Consider the following 20,798-nt stretch of genomic DNA (forward strand, 5'->3'; position numbering starts at 1 on the left):
TAATCTTAATTGTGACAAATATCTTATTGGTTCAGAATAAAAATAGTTATTTCTTTATAACCAGATATTCACATTCAGGTATTATCCAGTAATGCTGCCTGCATATAATTTCTATCTTATATATACAATTTATTTCAGTAGTTTTTATAAATATTATACCATATACAATTTGACTTAAAATCTATAATGTATTTATAGACAATGCAATGTACTTAATATTCAGTTTTAATGTCATATAGTGATATATGAAGGTATTTATGTAATATTAAAATGTAGATGTGCTTTTTTTGCAGCAACGCCCCCAAAAAACACCATTTAATAAGTTAAACTTTTTTCAACCTTTTTTAATCGACTGATTTTTTTTTTAAACTTTGCTGACTTTATGTTTGTGTTTAAAATGCTACACATTAAAGCTGCAACAACTGATCGGTAAGATTGATCATAAAAATAGTTGTGGTAATTTTTCTATCTGATTAAATGGCTGATTATTATCTGATTAAGCGGATAGAACATAAATAAATACATTTTGCACAATATCATGTGCAGGAGTTCATCATAGTGAAGCAGCTGGTGCCGTGCAACTGACCAACTAATCACAGACCACCTGATCATTATTGAGATTTGTTTGTGTTTTTATTATCAATCTACAGATTAGTTGTTGCAGCCCTACTACACATTATGCAACAAGGGGCGAGATTACATATGTGGTGCAAGCTTCAGCATAACTGCCGCCCATAATATCACTTCACATATCGGGGTATCATATAAACCCCGCCAGCAGTTCATAAAGTGCTGTAAGTCGCATAAACTAGCGATGTCCAGACATGAGCGTAATTACAAATTTCTGGAGTCGCCAGCGACTTACGGCACTTTAGAAACTGCCAGCACCTAAGAAAATAAAAAAAATATCAAATCTCCCATAAAAGTCTAACCCGCCTCCCAAAAATAAACCCGACACGTAAAAAAAACCCTATATCGGCAATCCCCCCACATCGCAACTAATAATAACAGTATTAACCCCTAAACTGACAACCCCCCACAATGCAATATGCTTAATTAAACTATTAACCCCCTAATCCCCTATTCACCCACATTGCAATCTCCCTAATATATGTATTACCCCTAACCCGCAATTCACCCACATCATGATCTCTCTAATATATGTATTAACCCCTAATCCTCCATTCACCCACATCGTGATCTACCTAGTAAAAGTATTAACCCCTAAATCCACAAACCCCAACATCTCAAACTATCTAATAAATGTATTAACCCCTAATCCACCATTAATCCACATTGCAAAGTACTTATTCAAACTATTAACCCCTCATCTGCCATTAACCCACATCGCAACAAACCTTATAAATCTATTAACCCCTAATCTGCCAAACCCACACAATGTAATAATCCTAATAAAACTATTAACCACTATTCTGCCATACCCCCACAACGCAAGTACCCTAATTAACCTATTAACCCCTAATCTGCCAAACCCCCACAAACACAAATAACTGATTTAATTACTAAATCCCCTAACCTAACACCCATTAAATTAACCCCAAATTACATAAAATAATAAAATACTAAATTATAATTAAAATAAAAAATCTTAACAGTACAGAAAAATAAACCTAAGATTAAATTAAAATAAACTAATCTAAAATTACCAAAAATAAAAAAGTCTAACATTACAGAAAATAATAAACAAAATTAAACCTAATCCCTATAAAAATAAAAAAACAGCCCCCCTTAAATAAAAACACCCCCTAAACTAATGCTAAACTACCAATAGCCCATAAAAGGGCCTTTTGTATGGCATTGCCCTAAGTTAAACAGCTCTTTTACCAAAAAAAATACTAAGTCCCCCCCTCTAACAGTAAAACCCACCATACAACAACGCCCAAAAATAAAAAAAACTAATACTAAAAAATCCTAAACTACCCATTTCCCCAAAAGGGGCATTTGTATGGGCATTGTCCACAAAAGAGCATTCAGCTCTTTTACTGCCCTTAAAAGGGCATTCAACTCTTTTAAGAGTGCCCAATAAATCCCTAATCTAAAAATAAAATCCTAACTCTAACCCCCAAATAGGTACTCACTGTTCCTAAAGTCCGACGGAGAAAGTCTTGTTCAAGGCGGTGAAGTCTTCTTCCAAGTGGACCACATCTTCTTCCAAGCAGGGACTACTTCCTTCTTCATCCAGGACCAAGCTGGCGCAGAGCAAAGATGAGCCAGGAGCAGGACCGGCGACCGTGGAGCCATGGAGCGTGGAGGATCCTCTTTGTATGATTGCCGCCGTACACTGAATAGTGAATTCAAGGTACGCGTTTAAATATGGTGTCCCTTGCATCCCTATTGGCTGATTTGATTTTTCAAATTCAAATACGCCAATAGGATGAGAACTACTGAATTTTAGTAGCTGTCATCCTATTGGCTGATTTGAATTTGAAGAATCAAATCAGCCAATAGGAATGCAAGGGACGCCATATTTAAACGCTTACCTTAAATTCACTATTCAGTGTACGGCAGCGATGGTACTAAGAGGATCTTCCATGCTCCATGGCTCAGCGGTCGCTGATCCAGCTCCGCACTCATCTCCGCTCTGGCTTGGTCCTGGATGAAGAAGGAAGTGGTCCCCGTTTGTAAGAAGATGTTGGCCGATTGGAAGAAGACTTCACCGCCTTGGTAATTGGGGTTAATTTAGGGGGTGTTAGGGGGCTTAGTAATTTAATTACGGCTAAATAAAGAGCATTATGGCTCTTTTTCACTACTGCTGGTATTATGAGTTTTGCAGGTACAGCTGTACTGCACACTTTTTTGGCCGTAACGCAAAGTAACTACCACAGCTTTCAAAAAGTCCTTTTTCAATGGGTTTTCAATGGGACTTCCACAGCGCCGGTATTACGAGTTTGCCTGTCTGGCCAAAAAGTGAGCGGTACAGCCTATACCATCAAGATCCGTACCGTAAACTGAAAGCCAGTAGTTATGGGTTTTGCGCTACAAAGCTGTAGCATAAAACTCATAACTAAAGTGCTAAAAAGTACACTAACACCCATAAACTACCTATTAACCCCTAAACCGAGGCCCTCCCACATTGCAAATACTAAAATAAAATTATTAACCCTTAAACTGCTGCTCCGGACATCGCCGTCACTATAATAAACATATTAACCCCTAAACCGCCGCACTCCCGCATCGTAAACACTAGTTAAATATTATTAACCCCTAATCTGCTGTCCCTAACATCGCCGCAACCTACATTACTGTTATTAACCCCTTATCTGCTGCCCCCAAAGTTGCCGCCACTATACGAAAGTTATTAACCCCTAAACCTAACCCTAAGTCTTACCTTAACCCTAACACCCACTAACTTTAATATAATTAAAATAAATCTAAATAAAAATTACTATCATTAACTAAATATTACCTATTTAAAACTAAATACTTACCTGTAAAATAAACCCTAAGCTAGCTACATTGTATCTATCTCAGGTTTTATTTTTATTTCACAGCTAAGTTTGTATTTATTTTAACTAGGTAGACTAGTTACTTAATCGCAATAAACCTAATAAATGTTATTAACCCCTAATCTGCCATTAACCCACAACGCAATAAACCTATTAAAACTATTAATCCCTAATCCGCCAAACCCACAGAACACAATATTCCTAATAAATCTATTAACTCCTAATCCGCCAAACCCACACAACGCAAATAACTATCGACTAGATTACGAGTTTTGCTTTATGAGCGGCTCGGTGCTAACTTTAAAGTTATAATTAAAATTACTATAATTAACTAAATAATTCCTATTTAAAACTAAATACCTATAAAATAAACCCTAAGATAGCTATAATATAAATAATAGTTACATTGTAGCTATCTTAGGTTTTATTTTTATTTCACAGCTAAGTTTGTATTTATTTTAACTAGGTAGACTAGTTACTAAATAGTAATTAACTATTTACTAGCTACCTAGTTAGAATTCTATCAGCCAATCAGAATTCAAGGGACGCCATCTTGGATGACATCATTTAAAAGAGAATTCAGTCTTGAAGATCCATAGAAAGAAGAGAACGCTCCGAGCCTGATGTCTTGAAGATGGAGCCGCTCCAATGTCTAGAAGATGCCGTCTGGATGAAGACTTCTGCCCGTCTGGAGGACCGCTTCTTGCCGCTTGGATAAAGACTTCTCCCGGCTTCGTTAAGGATGTATGTCCGGTCTTCAAAAACTGTACCGCTAATCCGCCATTAACCTACATCGCAATAAACCTAATAAATGTTATTAACCCCTAATCTGCCATTAACCCACAATGCAATAAACCTATTAAAACTATTAACCCCTAATCCACCAAACCCACACAACACAATTATCCTAATAACTATATTAACCCCTAATCCACCAAACCCACACAATGCAAATAACTATCAGCTAGATTAGGAGTTTTGCATTATGAGTGGCGCAGTGCTAACTTAAAAGTTATAATTAAAATACATCTAAATAAAAATTGCTATCATTAACTAAATATTTTAAACTAAATACTTACCAATAAAATAAACCCTAAGCTAGCTATAATATAACTAATAGTTACATTGTAGCTAGCTTAGGTTTTATTTTCATTTCACAGCTAAGTTTGTATTTATTTTAACTAGGTAGACTAGTTAGTAAATAGTTATTAACTATTTACTAACTACCTAGTTAAAATAAATACAAAGTTACCTGTAAAATAAAACCTAACCTGCCCTACACTAACACCTAACATTACAATACAATTAACTAAAGTACATTAATTATATACAATGATCTAAATTACAAAAAATAAAAAACACTAAATTACACAAAATAAAAAAGAAATTAACAAATATTTAAACTAATTACACCTAATCTAATAGCCCTATCAAAATAAAAAAGCCCCCCCAAAATAAAAAAAAACCTAGCCTACACTAAACTGCCAATTGCCCTTAAAAGGGCCTTTTGCGGTGCATTGCCCCAAAGAAATCAGCTCTTTTACCTGTAAAGAAATAATACAAACAACCCCCCAACAGTAAAACCCACCACCCACACAACCAACCTCCCCAAATAAAATCCTATCTAAAAAACCTAAGCTCTCCATTGCCCAGAAAAGGGCATTTGGATGGGCATTGCCCTTAAAAGGGCATTTAGCTCTTTGTTCCCCCAAACACTACTCTAAAAATAAAACCCACCCAATAAACCCTTAACAAAACCTAACACTAACCCCCGAAGATCCACTTACAGTTTTTGAAGTCCGGACATCCATCCTCAACGAAGCCAGGAGAAGTCTTCATCCAAGTGGCAAGAAGTTCTCAACGAAGCCGGGAGAAGTCTTCATCCAAGCGGGCAGAAGTGGTCCTCCAGACGGGCAGAAGTCTTCATCCAGATGGCATCTTCTATCTTCATCCTTCCGATGCGGAGCGGCTCCATCTTCAAGATATACGACGCGGAGCATCCTCTTCTGACGACGGCGACTAAAGAATGAAGGTTCCTTTAAGGGACATCATCTAAGATGGCGTCCCTTGAATTTCGATTGGCTGATAGAATTCTATCAGCCAATCAGAATTAAAGGTGAAAAAATTCTATTGGCTGATGCAATCAGCAAATAGGATTGAGCTTCAATCCTATTGGCTGATTGGAACAGCCAATAGAATGCGAGCTCAATCCTATTGGCTGATTGCATCAGCCAATAGGATTTTTTCACCTTTAATTCCGATTGGCTGATAGAATTCTATCAGCCAATCAGAATTCATGGGATGCCATCTTGGATGATGTCCCTTAAAGGAACCTTCATTCTTCAGTCGCCGTCGTCAGAAGAGGATGCTCCGCGTCGGATGTCTTGAAGATGGAGCCGCCGCTCCGCGCCGGATGGATGAAGATAGAAGATGCCGTCTGGATGAAGACTTCTGCCCGTCTGTAGGATCACTTCTGCCTGCTTGTATGAAGACTTCTCCCGGCTTCATTGAGGACTTCTTGCCACTTGGATGAAGACTTCTCCTGGCTTCGTTGAGGATGGATGTCTGGTCTTTAAAAACTGTAAGTGGATCTTTGGGGGTTAGTGTTGGGTTTTTTTCAGGGTTATTGGGTGGGTTTTATTTTTAGAGTAGGGTTTGGGTGGAAAAAGAACTAAATGCCCTTTTAAGGGCAATGCCCATCCAAATGCCCTTTTCAGGGCAATGAGGAGCTTAGTTTTTTTAGATAGGATCTTATTTGGGGGTTTTGGTTGTGTGGATGGTGGGTTTTACTGTTGGGGAGTTGTTTGTACTATTTTTTTACAGGTAAAAGAGCTGATTTCTTTGGGGCAATGCCCAGCAAAAGGCCCTTTTAAGGGCTATTGGCAGTTTAGTGTAGGTTAGGGTTTTTTTATTTTGGGGGGCTTTTTTATTTTGATAGGGCTATTAGATTAGGTGTAATTAGTTTAAAAATTTGATCATTTCTTTTTTATTTTCTGTAATTTAGTGTTTTTTATTATTTGTAATTTAGATAATTGTATTTAATTAAAGTGCTTTAGTTAATTGTATTGTAATGTTAGGTGTTAGTGTAGAACAGGTTAGGTTTTATTTTACAGGTAACTTTGCATTTATTTTAACTAGCTAGTTAGTAAATCATTAATAACTATTTACTAACTAGCCTACCTAGTTAAAATAAATACAAACTTAGCTGTAAAAAGGAAATTTATGCTTACCTGATAAATTTATTTATTTTACGATATGACGAGTCAACGGATTTCATCCTTACTTATTGGATTACGCCTCCTGGTCAGCAGGAGGAGGCAAAGAGCACCACAGCAGAGCTGTATATATAGCTCCTCCCTTCCCTCCCACTCCAGTCATTCGACCGAAGTTAGGAAGAGAAAGGAAAAGCCAAGGTGCAGAGGTAATTGAAGTTTAACAAAAATAAATACCTGTCTTAGAAATGACAGGGTGGGTCGTGGACTCGTCATATCGTAAAAGAAATAAATTTATCAGGTAAGCATAAATTTCCTTTTCTTTTACAAGATATGAGGAGTCCACGGATTTCATCCTTACTTATGGGATACAATACCAAAGCTATAGGACACGGATGAAAGGGAGGGACAAGACAGGAACCTAAACAGAAGGCACCACTGCTTGAAGAACCTTTCTCCCCCCAAAAAAGTGTCAAATTTGGAAAATTTGGAAAAAGTGTGAAGAGACGACCAAGTTGCAGCCTTACAAATCTGTTCAACAGAAGCATAATTTTTAAATGCCCATGAGGAGCCACAGCCCTAGTAGAATGAGCCGTAATTCTTTCAGGAGGCTGCTGTCCAGCAGTCGCATATGCCAAACGGATGATACTCTTCAGCCGAAAAGAAAGAGAGGTAGCCATAGCTTTCTGGCCCCTACGTCTTCCAGAAAAAACAACAAATTATGAAGATTATTGATGGAAATCCTTAGACGCCTGCAAGTAAAACTTCAGAGCACGGACCACGTCCAAGTTATGTATCAGACGCTCCTTCTTAGAAGAAGGATTAGGACACAAGGAAGGAACAACAATTTCCTGATTAATATTTTTATTCGAAACAACCTTAGGAAGAAAACCAGGTTTGGTACGCAACACTACCTTATCTGCATGGAAAATAAGATAAGGAGAATCACATTGTAAAGCCGAGAGCTCAGAAACTCTGTGAGCAGAAGAAATAGCAACCAAAAACAAAACTTTCCAAGATAATAACTTAATATCTATGGAATGCAAAGGTTCAAATGGAACCCCTTGAAGAACATTAAGAACTAAATTCAAACTCCAAGGAGGAGCAATTGGTCTAAATACAGTCCTGATTCTAGTCAGAGCCTGACAAAAAGTTTGAACATCTGGAACATCTGCCAGACACTTGTGTAGTAAGATAGATAAAGCAGAAATCTGTCCCTTTAAGGAACTTGCTGATAACCCTTTCTCCAATCCTTCTTGAAGAAAAGATAAAATCCTAGGAATCCTAACCTTACTTCATGAGTAGCCCTTGGATTCACACCAATAAAGATATTTACGCCATATCTTATGATAAATCCTTCTAGTAACAGGCTTACGTGCCTGAATCAAGGTATCAATGACCGAATCAGAGAACCCTCGCTTAGATAAAATCAAGCGTTCAATCTCCAAGCAGTCAGCTGCAGAGAAACTAGATTCGGATGATGGAAGGGTCCCTGAATGAGAAGGTCCTGCCTCAATGGAAGCTTCCACGGTGGCAGAGGGGACATGTCCACCAGATCGGCATACCAAGTCTTGCAAGGACACGCAGGAGCGATGAGAATCACTGAAGCCCTCTCCTGTTTGATCCGAGCAATCACCCGGGGAAGGAGAGCAAACGGTGGAAACACATAAGCTAGGTTGAACGACCAAGGCACTGCCAAGGCATCTATCAGTTGGGCCTGAGGATCCCTGGACCTGGATCCGTATCTCGGGAGCTTGGCATTCTGATGAGATGCCATAAGATCCAGCTCCGGTCTGCCCCATCTGAGAATCAGGGCGGCAAAGACCTCCGGATGGAGTTCCCATTCCCCCGGATGAAACGTCTGTCTGCTCAAAAAATCCACTTCCCAGTTGTCCACTCCTGGGATGTAGATTGCTGACAGACAACAAGAGTGAGCCTCCGCCCACCGAATTATCTTGGATACTTCTGTCATCGCTAAGTAACTCCTTGTTCCTCCCTGATGATTGATGTAAGCCACAGTCGTGATGTTGTCCGACTGAAACCGGATGAACTTGGCCAAAGCCAACTGAGGCCAAGCCTGAAGTGCATTGAATATTGCTCTCAATTCCAGAATATTGATTGGAAGTAGAGACTCCGACTGAGTCCACACACCCTGAGCCTTCAGGAAATTCCAGACTGCGCCCCAAAATAGAAGGCTGGCATCCGTTGTCACTATCACCCATGAGGGTCTGCGGAAGCACGTCCCTTGGGACAGATGATCCAGCGACAACCACCAAAGAAGAGAGTCTCTTGTATCCTGATCCAGATCTATCTGAGGAGACAAATTTGCATAATCTCCATTCCACTGCCTGAGCATGCTCAGCTGTAGAGGTCTGAGATGAAAACGAGCAAATGGAATGATGTCCATAGCTGCCACCATCAATCCAATTACCTCTATGATCTGAGCCACTGATGGCAGAGGATTGGACTGAAGGGTTTGGCATGTATTCAGAATCTTTAACTTTCTGACTTCCGTCAAAAAGATTTTCATGGATACAGAGTCTATTAGAGTTCCCAGAAAAGGAACCATTGTCTGTGGAATTAATTAACTCTTTTCTATATTCACCTTCCACCCATGAGTCCTTAGAAAGGATAGGACAATGTCGGTATGAGACTTTGTCAGCTGATAAGATGAAGCCTGGATCAGAATATCATCCAGATAAGGCGCCACTGCAATGCCCCACAGTCTGAGAACCGCTAGCAGAGACCCTAGAACCTTTGTGAAGATCCTGGGTGCTGTGGCCAACCCGAAAGGAAGGGCTACAAACTGAAAATGTTTGTCCAGAAAGGCAAACCTCAGGAACTGGTGATGATCTTTGTGGATAGGGACATGAAGATATGCATCCTTTAAGTCCACGGTAGTCATATATTGACCCTCCTGGATCAATGGAAGAATTGTACGAATAGTTTCCATCTTGAAAGATGGGACTCTGAGAAACTTGTTTAGACTCTTGAGGTCTAAAATGGGTCGGAACGTTCCCTCTTTTTTGGGAACCACAAAAAGATTTGAGTAAAACCCCTGCCCCTGTTCCTGTATTGGAACGGGACAAATTACTCCCATAGTGGAGAGGTCTTTTACACAACGTAAGAACGCCACTCTTTTTATCTGGTCTGCAGACAATCGTGAAAGAAGAAACCTTCCCCTTGGGGAGGAATTTTTGAACTCCAGCTGATACCCTTGAGACATGATTTCCAGTGTCCAGGGATCCTGAACGTCTCTTATCCAAGCCTTGACAAAGAGAGAAAGTCTGCACCCTACTAGATCCGGTCCGGATCGGGGGCCGCCCCTTCATGCTGTTTTGGGAGCAGTAGCGGGCTTCTTGGGTTGTTTACCCTTGTTCCAAGCCTGGTTGGGTCTCCAGATGGACTTGGTTTGTGCAAAGTTCCCTTCCTGTTTAGCGGAGGAAGAAGAAGGGACTCCCTTGAAATTTCAAAAGGAACGAAAATTACTCTGTTTACCCCTCTGTTTAGCTGTATTATCCTGAGGTAGGAGGTGACCCTTACCTCCCATAATGTCAGAAATTATTTCTTTCAAGTCAGGCCCGAACAGGGTCTTTCCTTTGAAAGGAATGGACAAAAGCTTTGATTTAGAGGACACATCCGCAGACCAAGATTTTAACCATAAAGCTCTTTGCGCTAAAATGGCAAATCCTGCATTCTTAGCGGCAAGCTTGGCGATCTGAAAGGCGGCATCCGTAACAAAAGAATTAGCCAGCTTAAGGGCCTTAATTGTATCTAGTATTTCCTCTAAAGGAGTCTCAGTTTTAAGAGACTCTTCTAAGGCGTCAAACCAAAAGGCAGCTGCCGTTGTAACTGGTACAATACAAGCCGTCGGTTGTAATAGAAAACCCTGATGAATAAATAGCTTTTTTCGAAGACCCTCCAACTTTTTATCCATAGGATCTTTAAAAGCACAACTGTCCACAATAGGAATAGTTGTACGCTTAGCCAGGGTAGATATAGCTCCCTCCACCTTAGGGACCGTTTGCCAAGAATCCCAAACAGTGTCAGCTATAGGATACATTTTCTTAAAATTAGGAGAAGGTGAAAACGGGATACCCGGTCTTTCCCATTCCCGCGTAATAATTTCCGAAATTCTCTTAGGAACCGGAAACACATCAGAATAAGAAGGAACCTCTAAGTATTTGCCCATCTTACACAATTTCTCTGGTGGGACCACAATAGAGTTACAGTCGTCCAGAGTCAGCAAAACCTCTCGCAGCAACAGGCGAAGGTGTTCAAGTTTAAACCTGAAAGACATGACGTCTGAATCTGTCTGGGGTAGAGCACTCCCTGAGTCAGACAGTTCCCCCTCAGACAGGGTCTCCCTAACCCCCAACTAAGAACCCTGGGAGGGTACATCATATATAGCCATCAAAGCATCAGCGTCGCAGGGACCACATGGGCTTCTGTCCTGCTACGTTTGCCCTGTAACACTGGGAACTTAGACAAAACTTCTGTTAGGGTGGATGACATAACTGCAGCCATATCCTGCAGAGTAAATGAAGTGGACGCGGTTGAGGAACACGGCGTCACTTGGGTGGGCATTAAAGGTTGTGACGCTTGGGGAGAAAGTTGCGGCATGCCCTGAATATCATCAGTCTGAGAAGCATCCTTAGATATACTTGCATTAAAGAAAATTTGTTCTTTACATTGTAAAGCCCTTTCAGTACATGAGGGACAAAAAGTAATAGGGGGTTCCACATTGGCATCTAAACACATAAAACAGGTACTTTCCTGAAGTTCAGCCATGTTAAACAAACTAGCAATAGCAATATTGGTCGTTTTTTATGTGATATAATCAGCTTTGAAAGTCAAACCTTATAGGAAAAAGTTTGAAATAAAACAAGCCTACTGTGTCTTTAAAAAATAAAAATGCAATAATTTTTCTGCTTGCAGCAATAATATTTTTGCAACAATAGGGAGCACCATACAAGACTTAGCAAATACTGCTCTGTTTATCCAATTCAGCTATGCACAAGATTTATTAAAAATCCAGAAACATGCACCTTGCCACAGCTCTGCTGCGGCGCTTACCTGCCCCCAGAAACACACAGAATCTTCCGTGAACGGCTCTCCCAAGTCTATTTGTGAACCTGAATACACAAACCGACTTAGGTCACACCGGAGCCCAGAGACCTGCTTGCCGATCGAGGATCTGGATGACTACTGCGCGGCTGAGCATGCGAAATAGGCCCCGCCCATCGTGGGCGTAACACAAGTCTAATCGAGACACTGCATGGGAAGAAAACATGTTGGTTACCTAAAACAAATGCAGAGAACCGCCAATGTGCCCCTCCTAAACACACACTCCCCTGACCAGCTACAAGTTTCTCTGTCAGATAACGTTAGCCCTTGGGGAATAAACCGCATCTCCCAGCGTCAGCCCATTCAACATTGAAATATAAGTGAATTGCATAAAACAACACAGTTGATAGCAAATAAAAAGAAAAGGGATTCCAGGTACACCATTTCATTTTACACAGTGCATACTGATTACCCCTCCCCAGTACAGGGAATCAATGTCAGTCGGTTCTGATATATCTAGTTTCCCCAGAAGCAAATGACTGAACATACCTCAATGCTGAGCGCAGCATGATACAGTTCCACATATAGAAGATGTTCTTTTTCACTAGCTTCAACGATCTGTGGGAACCAGCAGGATCTTAGAGAATGATTGCTAAGATCATCAACATCTTGGGAAGTCATTGACTGACGATTTCCCCCTGAGACAAATAGTACTCACTGGTACCATTTTAAAAATAAAAAAACTTCTTGATTGAAGAATCTAAACTAACACCTCACTTTACCTCTTCCTATCACTAACACAGGCAAAGAGAATGACTGGAGTGGGAGGGAAGGGAGGAGCTATACATACAGCTCTGCTGTGGTGCTCTTTGCCTCCTCCTGCTGACCAGGAGGCATAATCCCATAAGTAAGGATGAAATTCGTGGACTCGTCATATCTTGTAAAAGAAATAAAAATAACACCTAAGCTAGCTATAATGTAACTATTAGTTATATTGTAGCTAGCTTAGGGTTTATTTTATAGGCAAGTATTTAATTTTAAATAGGAAATATTTAGGTATTGTAATTTTTATTTAAATTTATTTTATGGTTTATGGTTAGGGGTTAGACCAACCCCCCACCCCTCCCAGATCCCTTAGATTGTTTTTTAAATAGTAAATACCTCCTTTCTCCCACTTATATTATTGTTTTTTGTTTCTGTAGTGTAGTGGTTCTCACCCGCTCCTGCCCCGTGCACGCGCCCGCCCCCCATGCACGCATGCACGTCCGTGTGCGCCCCCATCAGTCCCGCTTCCAATTCCCGACCCCTCCACATCACACGGCCCATCGATGGCCGCCCACCCACCTCCCACGTTGGCTCCCACCCACCAACGATACCGGCCATCGATGTCCAGTGCAGAGAGGGCCACAGAGTCGCTCTCTCTGCATCGGATGGCCATGCAGGGTTATTGCAGATTAGGGGTTAATAAATTTATGTAGGTGTCGGCGACATTGGGGGCAGCAGATTAGGGGTTAATAATATTTAAATAGTGTTTGAGATGCGGGAGTGCGGCGGTTTAGGGGTTAATATGTTTATTATAGTGGCGGCGATGTCCGGAGCGGCAGATTAGGGGTTAATAATTTTATTTTAGTGTTTGCAATGCGGGAGGGCCTCGGTTTAGGGGTTAATAGGTAGTTTATGGGTGTTAGTGTACTTTTTAACACTTTAGTTATGAGTTTTATGTTACAGCTTTGTAGCGTAATACACATAACTACTGACTTTAGATTGCGTTACGAATCTTGTCGGTATGGGCTGTACCGCTCACTTTTTGGCCTCCCATTGAAAAAATACTTTTTTAAAGTTGCGTTAGTTAATTTGCGTTACGGCCAAAAAAGTGTGCGGTACAGCTTTTTTGACAAGAGTCGTAATAGTAATGAGCCATAGCATTGCTTTTTCACTCATAACGCAAAACTCGTAATCTAGCCAAAAGTATTTTTAATACACTGCATTGTTTTTTATTTTTTTAAATCATGTGTTTTTATGCCATTATTTATTACCTTTATAATATATATATATATATATATATATATATATACACTATATATATATATATATATATATATTATTTTTTATTATTACATTAATTTAACTATGAGACATTTCATAAGGGCTGAGTTGCAGTACTTCGGCCATTAAGTCCTCCCCTACAGGCAAGTGAATGTTGTTTATTTCTTCTGACCAGTATTTCATAAACAATAGACTGTCTGCTATGTCATTAAACCATGTCTGTGTCTGGATAGGATTTAATTCTTGTTACTAGTACTGTGTGAGATCCCGGCAACAGTGATCACTGCACATCCATGAAATCCACATCCATGAAATCCACAAGTGCAGACATCATCCTCAGACTTAGACATCAGCTAGGGGTGACTGCCACACTCAGATTTGTTATTGATGATTGATTTCTATGTAGACTAATTTAGCTGTTAGCAGCACAGTGTCTTGAGCCAGCCCTGCGGTGGGACAGGGCGTGGGTTGTTATTCTGGTGCTAGGCTGGAGGCAATCTGGGGACAGTCTACCAGCTGTGCAGCGTACTATCCCTGGCCCCAACCAAAGGCCTGGAAAGAATAGCTGCTAGTGCTTCCTGAATAGTGCCGTGCAGGTGAGAGCAATACTAAGTTATTATCAACACCTGAGTGTATTTACATAACACCACCTATAGGAAAATACTTACCTGTGCGTACTGATGTAGCACCTTATACACCTACCAGTGTATACTGAGCTAGCACTCCATATAGTTCCTACCGGTGTGTACTCCCTAGCACCAGACAAACATACCCACCTGTATGTAGTTGTGCTTACATCACTGGCCTATATCATCACACCTACTCATTGTACCTACACCCTATTTGTACAGCTATATCCCCACTCAGTTATATGCCTACCTCAATTCCTTAAACAAACCAATGGTCATATGTATTCACATTGTTCCCTTGAACACCAATTTATTAAAATACACTTCCTCTAAAGCAAAACTAGCATTATAAAAACATATTTTATAGCAAGTAGCAACCAAGACTGCCTGCTATCTATAATTACTGCCAATACTTTTATAAGAGGAGATCACCTTTTATAATCTTAATGTTTGTCACTTAAACAAGTATTACAAGTATTCTACTTGCCATGTTTGGTATACATTTAAAAAAGAAATGGTGAGCAGGGGGCCTCTTTGCCCTAAAATGCCCTAGCCTTCTTTTGGTCACAGTCCGGCCCTGCAAATTAGTATTTGTCTTTCTAAAGTTTGAACATTTCTTTCTAATTATTCTTAAAACTAACCTACTAAATTGTAAAACAAATTTTATTTATGTGCAAGCTGTTATCAATGGTATCTGATTATTGACTTATTTGCTTGCCGGAACTCTGTCATTTTCGGAACTGCCGCTGCACGTGATCTCTCCTCTGGTAGTGTCGATCCATTGTAATCTTACCTGGAGAACAAGTCTCATAGCAAGCAGATTTGGAGCCGAATCTCCCTTGCAGCCGTATCTGGCCTTTTCTAGCGATCCCGGTTGCGCGCCACGTGACCCGTTGCGGCCTTGAGCAGTATAGGTCGACAATTCCTCAATAAATCTTACGATCAGACACGCATTAGGCCTTGGCATCTAGCAGCATGATGTGTGCACTGTTGGTATAGGACATAATTCAATTTGAAGAATAATAATATGTAATAAATGTATGTAACAGTAGAGCACTATATGGATGTACAGTAGGTTAAGTATTTATTAAACACTACAACCAAAACTCATCTGAGTTAGTGAGCCTTCATAGCTTGGAGGCTTTTACATTACCCTTTCAGTTGACAGACCCAGGTTCAATTCTCTCTGGGTCTGAATGAATTTTAAAACGATTTGAATTGGGAATAAACTTGTTTACGTTTTTTTTTTCATAATTCGGACCCAAAGTCTTGTCCCTTCACTTAAAAGGCGCTATAGAACTAGTTCCTCAGGACGCTCCTCTGGGTTTCCTGAGCAACCTGTTCCTTGTCTTAAAAACGTCAGGAGGTTTCCGCCCGGTCAATAATCTGAGAGGGATCAACTTTTTTGTAGTGCCATTTCAAGAAGGGCATACACATGTTGAGAGATCTCCTCTGGTTGAATGACTCACTGTCACTAATTCCTTCAAATCTGCTAGGCAGATCAACTTTGGCAGTTAACCTGCCTTCTGTTTGTACTCCGCTCCACCCCCTGGTGTTTCACCAAACTGCTCAAACCAGTGGTATCTTGTCTCTGAAGTCACGGCTTCCACCTTGTGATTTACCTGGTCAATATCTTCCTCATGGCTCAAGACAAGGCCCCTCTCCACTATCACGCCATGCAATGCTTGAAGATTCAATGCTATTGGGAGTCTCGTTATTACTAGCAACAGATTTTCCTTACAAAGCCCGTTTAGAGATGGCTTGAAGGCTCCAGCATATGGAGGCCTGGAATGGCAGAGGGATGTTTGGATCTACCCCGGACTTCATTCTCTTCTCCGATGCAAGCCTTTTAGTCTGAGGTGCCTCTTGTGGGACACTCTCCACTGGCGGCCCTTGGACAGGAGGGGAGACCAACCTCCACATCAATTGCTTGAAGCGATTAGCTGTCTCCTTTGCCGTATGCAGTTTTAAAAAAAACAGATGGTTGCATGTAATTACGGATGTAAAAATCTTCCGCTGTCCAATATATCAATCGGTTAGGTGATACTTGATCTAAGGCCTTGTCAGATCTCACCTCCTTGTTCTATCAGTTTTGTTTGGAGTGCAGGATTTCTGTCCATGCCCAATTCATTCCTGGCCTTTCTAACTACACAGCAGACTGGTTCTCCCATCATTGGAGAGATTTCAGCAACTGGATGTTGAATCGCAAAGTTTTTCTTCAGATCCAAATTATATTTGGCCCACTCCCAGTGGATCTTTTTCATCTCAGACCAATCGTCAACTTCCTTGTTTTTTCAGTTGGCTCCCAGATCCGGATTGCGAAGGAGTGGATGCCTTCCTGCAAAGTTGGCCTCCTTCTGGGTCTTACGCTTTTTCTCCTTTTGCCCACCTTGCCTCCTTCCCAATCTTCCCTATCTTCTCTGGTAGATGCACAGAGTCACCTTCACCCTCTCTTAGTCCAGGGTCACCTGAGCCTTCTGGTTCATATGTGTATATTTAACCATTTTGGTAGCAGTGTTGGCTCTTCTCTCTCTGTGCTTTCAGTTTAAAGGTTGGTGGACCTTTTCTTGGGATCCCGGATGGTTCTTCAGTGGTTTCTTCTTGTCCGTCCTTCTGTGAAGTGCTGCCTTAGTGGACCCTCCTCCTTCTGTTTGGCAGCAAAAAGAGAAGTTATTTCCTGTGTTTGTGTAGTTATATTATCTGCTTCTTGCTGATTGGTTCTTTTTTGTTTCTATGTTTTGTTCTTTGCTGCTGTTTTGGAAGTCAGTAAAGATTAATGCAAAATACTCGCCTCCTGTCTTTAATAAAATCTAGATTATTTAGGCACCAAAATTATAATAATCTGAGTTGTGACAAATATGTTGTTGGGTCAGAATACAATTAGTTATTTCTTTATAACCAGATGTTCACATTCAGATTTTATCCTGTCATACTGCCTGAATATAATTTCTATCTTATATATACAATTTATTTCAGTAGTTTTTATAAATATTATACCATATACAATTTGACTTAAAATCTATCATTTATGTATAGACAATGCAATGTACTTAATATTTAGTTTTAATGTCACATAGTGATATATTAAGGTATTTATGCAATATTAACATGTAGATGTGCTTTGTTTTGCAGCAACGCCCCAAAAAACCCCCATTCAACAAGTATTTCTAGAGGATAGACAACCAGTATTAGGTAATCTAATGCTATTAAACTTTTTTTTTAACCTTTTTTAATCGACTTTGACATTTTTTTATTTTACTGATTTTATGTTTATTTTTAAAATGCTACACATTAAAGCTGCAACAACTAATCGGTAAGATTGATCATAAAAATTGTTGTGGTAATTTTTCTATCTGATTACATGGCTGATTATTATCTGATTAAGCAGATAGAAAATAAATTTTGCACAATATCATGTGCAGGAGTTCATCATAGTGAAGCTGCTGGTGCCGTGCAACTGACCAACTAATCACAGACCACCTGATCATTATTGAGATTTGTTTGTATTTTTATTATCAATCTTACGGATTAGTTGTTGCAGCCTTACTACACATTATGCAACAAGATTTAAATCAGTGATGTGAAACTGATCAAATATATTTAGAGCTCCATTAATTTGATTTTAATGGCACTTTGTATTAAAAACAATTTTCTAGTTTACTTTAGCATATGTTTGTAGGCTGCACACACAAACACTATTTCTCTTCTACACTGTTCCATAACACACACTATTACTCATGTACAGTGTTCCATCAGTCATGTATACATGACTAAGGGCCTATAGCAGGCCTGAAACGTTGTATGTTTGTCTAAGACCCTAGCTGATGAAGGAATAAAGGTCTTTTAACTATTGGTGGCTGGAACAAATTATTTCAACGCTCTGATTTAAAACTGTCAGGAGGAGGGCACAGGCAGATAGAGGGGTGGGCGAGTGCACATGGGGGGCGCGCGGTGGGGGGGCATGGGGAGAAAAAAAAAGTTTAAAAAAGTTTTTAAAAAAAATTGTTCTAATGAAGCCTTCCTAACATGTTAAAAAAAAAAAATATGTTAAAGCCTGCCCTGCTTCCACCCATCACCACCTATAACGGATTTGTTTGTTTTTTTAACATGTTAGGAAATCCGAAAATGTTAGCAACTTACTAATAGCTATTCAGCATAACTCCTTGCCAACATTTCTCATACATACAATGAGAAAAAGGAAACTTCTTACATTTTCTGGGACTTGCAAGTAAAACATACTCAGTCATCTGCTCCTGCTCTGACTGAAGCTGAGTTACTAACCATCCTGAAAGTAAAACGATCGATGTCCTCAAGTTCCTCAACAGTAGACCCGGGCAGGGCAGGGCAGCAGCTTGAAGTTGAAATTATTCAAGTGGTAGCAGTTGACTTTACCCAACTTCCCGTTATTACCTCTCTGAGTTGCATTCTATGCAGCTCCCTTGCACATGTGCAGGGAATTAATCAGCACCAGTCACATTCTCCTGGTGCTGTCAATCACCAGGAGAATGTGACCGTCCCTGATTGGCTTCCTCGCTAGGAGGCATGAAGAGGGATGCCTCCTATTGGTCCAAATTGCCTGTGCTGATATATAGACAGCAAACAGGTAGAGCTTCAGCACGGGTAATGCTATGACCCATGTAGCTCTATTGAGAGAAGGGGTCCTGTAACTGCCTCTCCATAGCATTACATGGGGGGAGAAAAAAATGGTAAAATATTTATTTTTTTGACATTTTTTTTTACATTTATTGAAATTTTTTTTATTTATTTTTTTAAACAGGCTTTATTGAGTATAATTGAAAACAAGTTATGCATCCAGTAGAAAAATCAACAAGTGAAATACACAAAGTAATCAGATAAAAAAGAGAAGAAATAGAACAAAGTCTCTTCAAAGTGAATCCAGCGGTGCAACCTTTAGCCTGTACAAGCATAACAGAATAAAGTTTTTTGACTTAAAAAGCCTGCTGTGGTTTTTTTGAGTTTTCCAACATTGTCCTCTTTCTGTTATACACTTAATAATGTCATTTATAATATAAATCTGTGTGTTTACCGAACAAACAGAAAAACAAACAACAAAACGAGAAAAAAAAATGAAGGGGTTACAAACGGGAGAAAATGGGGGCAGGGGAGAGGGTAAGGGGGGGTAACTTTTCAGTTTTGCCTCAGTATTTGTCTTATGTGTTTACAAACCAGATCCCTTCCAAATAGCCAGCATCATCTCATGCGTGTCTAGTTGCTTGATTTTAAAATAATGGAATCTTTCCAATGTGAGCAGCTCATCGACAGCGTGAGCCCACTCCCCTAGGGTTGGGACAATCCCTGTTTTCCATCTTCTGGATATTAATTTTTTAGCTGCTGCGAGCATTATGAGCATTAAAGCTCGTACGTGTGTTGCCTTTACTACAGGCAAGTGAAAGAGAAGGATTGCCTCCGGTGTATTTGGAATATTAATTTGTAATTTATCTGACATGCAGTTAAGCACTGCCTGCCAATAATCCCCTATTTTTGGGCAGGTCCACCAGATGTGCAGGAGCGTACCGTGCTCTCCACAGTCCCTCCAACATAGGGGGCTGGCTGACCGATAGCATCTGTGCAGCCTCGATGGAGTCAAGTACCATCTACTGGTAAGTTTTAGGTGAATCTCCTGCACAACGGCAGAAATAGAGGAGCGCTTAGTTAACTTAAAAGAGTTTAGCCATGTATCTTCGTCAATATCCCCACCAAGGTCCCTGCTCCATGCTACTGTGTAGGAGGGGAGAGCCATCCCCGCAGGGGCAATTAAAAGTTTGTAGATCAGTGAGACCAGACGCCTAGGTGGTTTACTTGTAGTACATAAAATCTCGAATGCAGTTAGTTCCCTCATGAAATGTTCTTTATGTTTGTGATGCGCAAGATAATGTTGAAGTTGATTATATCTTAACCAGGAAAGAAATATCGATCCATATTTCTCCAACATATCCTGTTGGGTTAGTAATTTACCGCTGATTATTGCAAAATGCAATGAGCCGTCACGAAGGCTGTAGGGCCCACTCAATTGTGTGCTCAGGGAATAGTATGGGAGGTCTGGGTTTTCAATGATAGGCAGGAGGGGGGAGTGTTTGGATGAAAGATGTGTGCTGGTATTTACAACTCTGTCCCATATTCTAAGGGTTTCTGCTATAATAGTGTTTCTATCTGTGTACTTTGGACGTTGGGGAGGTGGGGTAAAAGCCAACACACTTACGTTGTTGAGGTTGATTAGGCCTTCTAGCCTTACCCATGCTTTATTTGTGGAATTATGGGCCCACTCCACTATTCTCTGCAGGAAAACCGCCTGTCTATAGGAAGCTAGTTCGGGGAAGCCAAGTCCCCCTTTATCTCTGTGCATGTATAATGTTTTC

The 20,798-nt window shown here is 40.3% G+C and overlaps 1 long non-coding RNA gene across 1 annotated transcript in view; it reads left to right on the plus strand.

Moving 5' to 3' along the window:
• Nucleotides 1-19,377, plus strand: part of LOC128659381 (uncharacterized) — a 121,079-nt gene extending 101,702 nt beyond the window's left edge. Inside the window, exons 3-4 of the long non-coding RNA XR_008402355.1 lie at nucleotides 17,554-17,613; nucleotides 19,199-19,377. This is a non-coding gene — a long non-coding RNA (uncharacterized LOC128659381). The remainder of the gene's footprint in view (nucleotides 1-17,553; nucleotides 17,614-19,198) is intronic.
• The last annotated feature ends 1,421 nt before the right edge of the window (nucleotides 19,378-20,798 follow it).

The sequence above is a fragment of the Bombina bombina genome, chromosome 5 (genome assembly GCF_027579735.1).
Source record: "Bombina bombina isolate aBomBom1 chromosome 5, aBomBom1.pri, whole genome shotgun sequence".
NCBI classification, from domain to species: domain Eukaryota; kingdom Metazoa; phylum Chordata; class Amphibia; order Anura; family Bombinatoridae; genus Bombina; species Bombina bombina.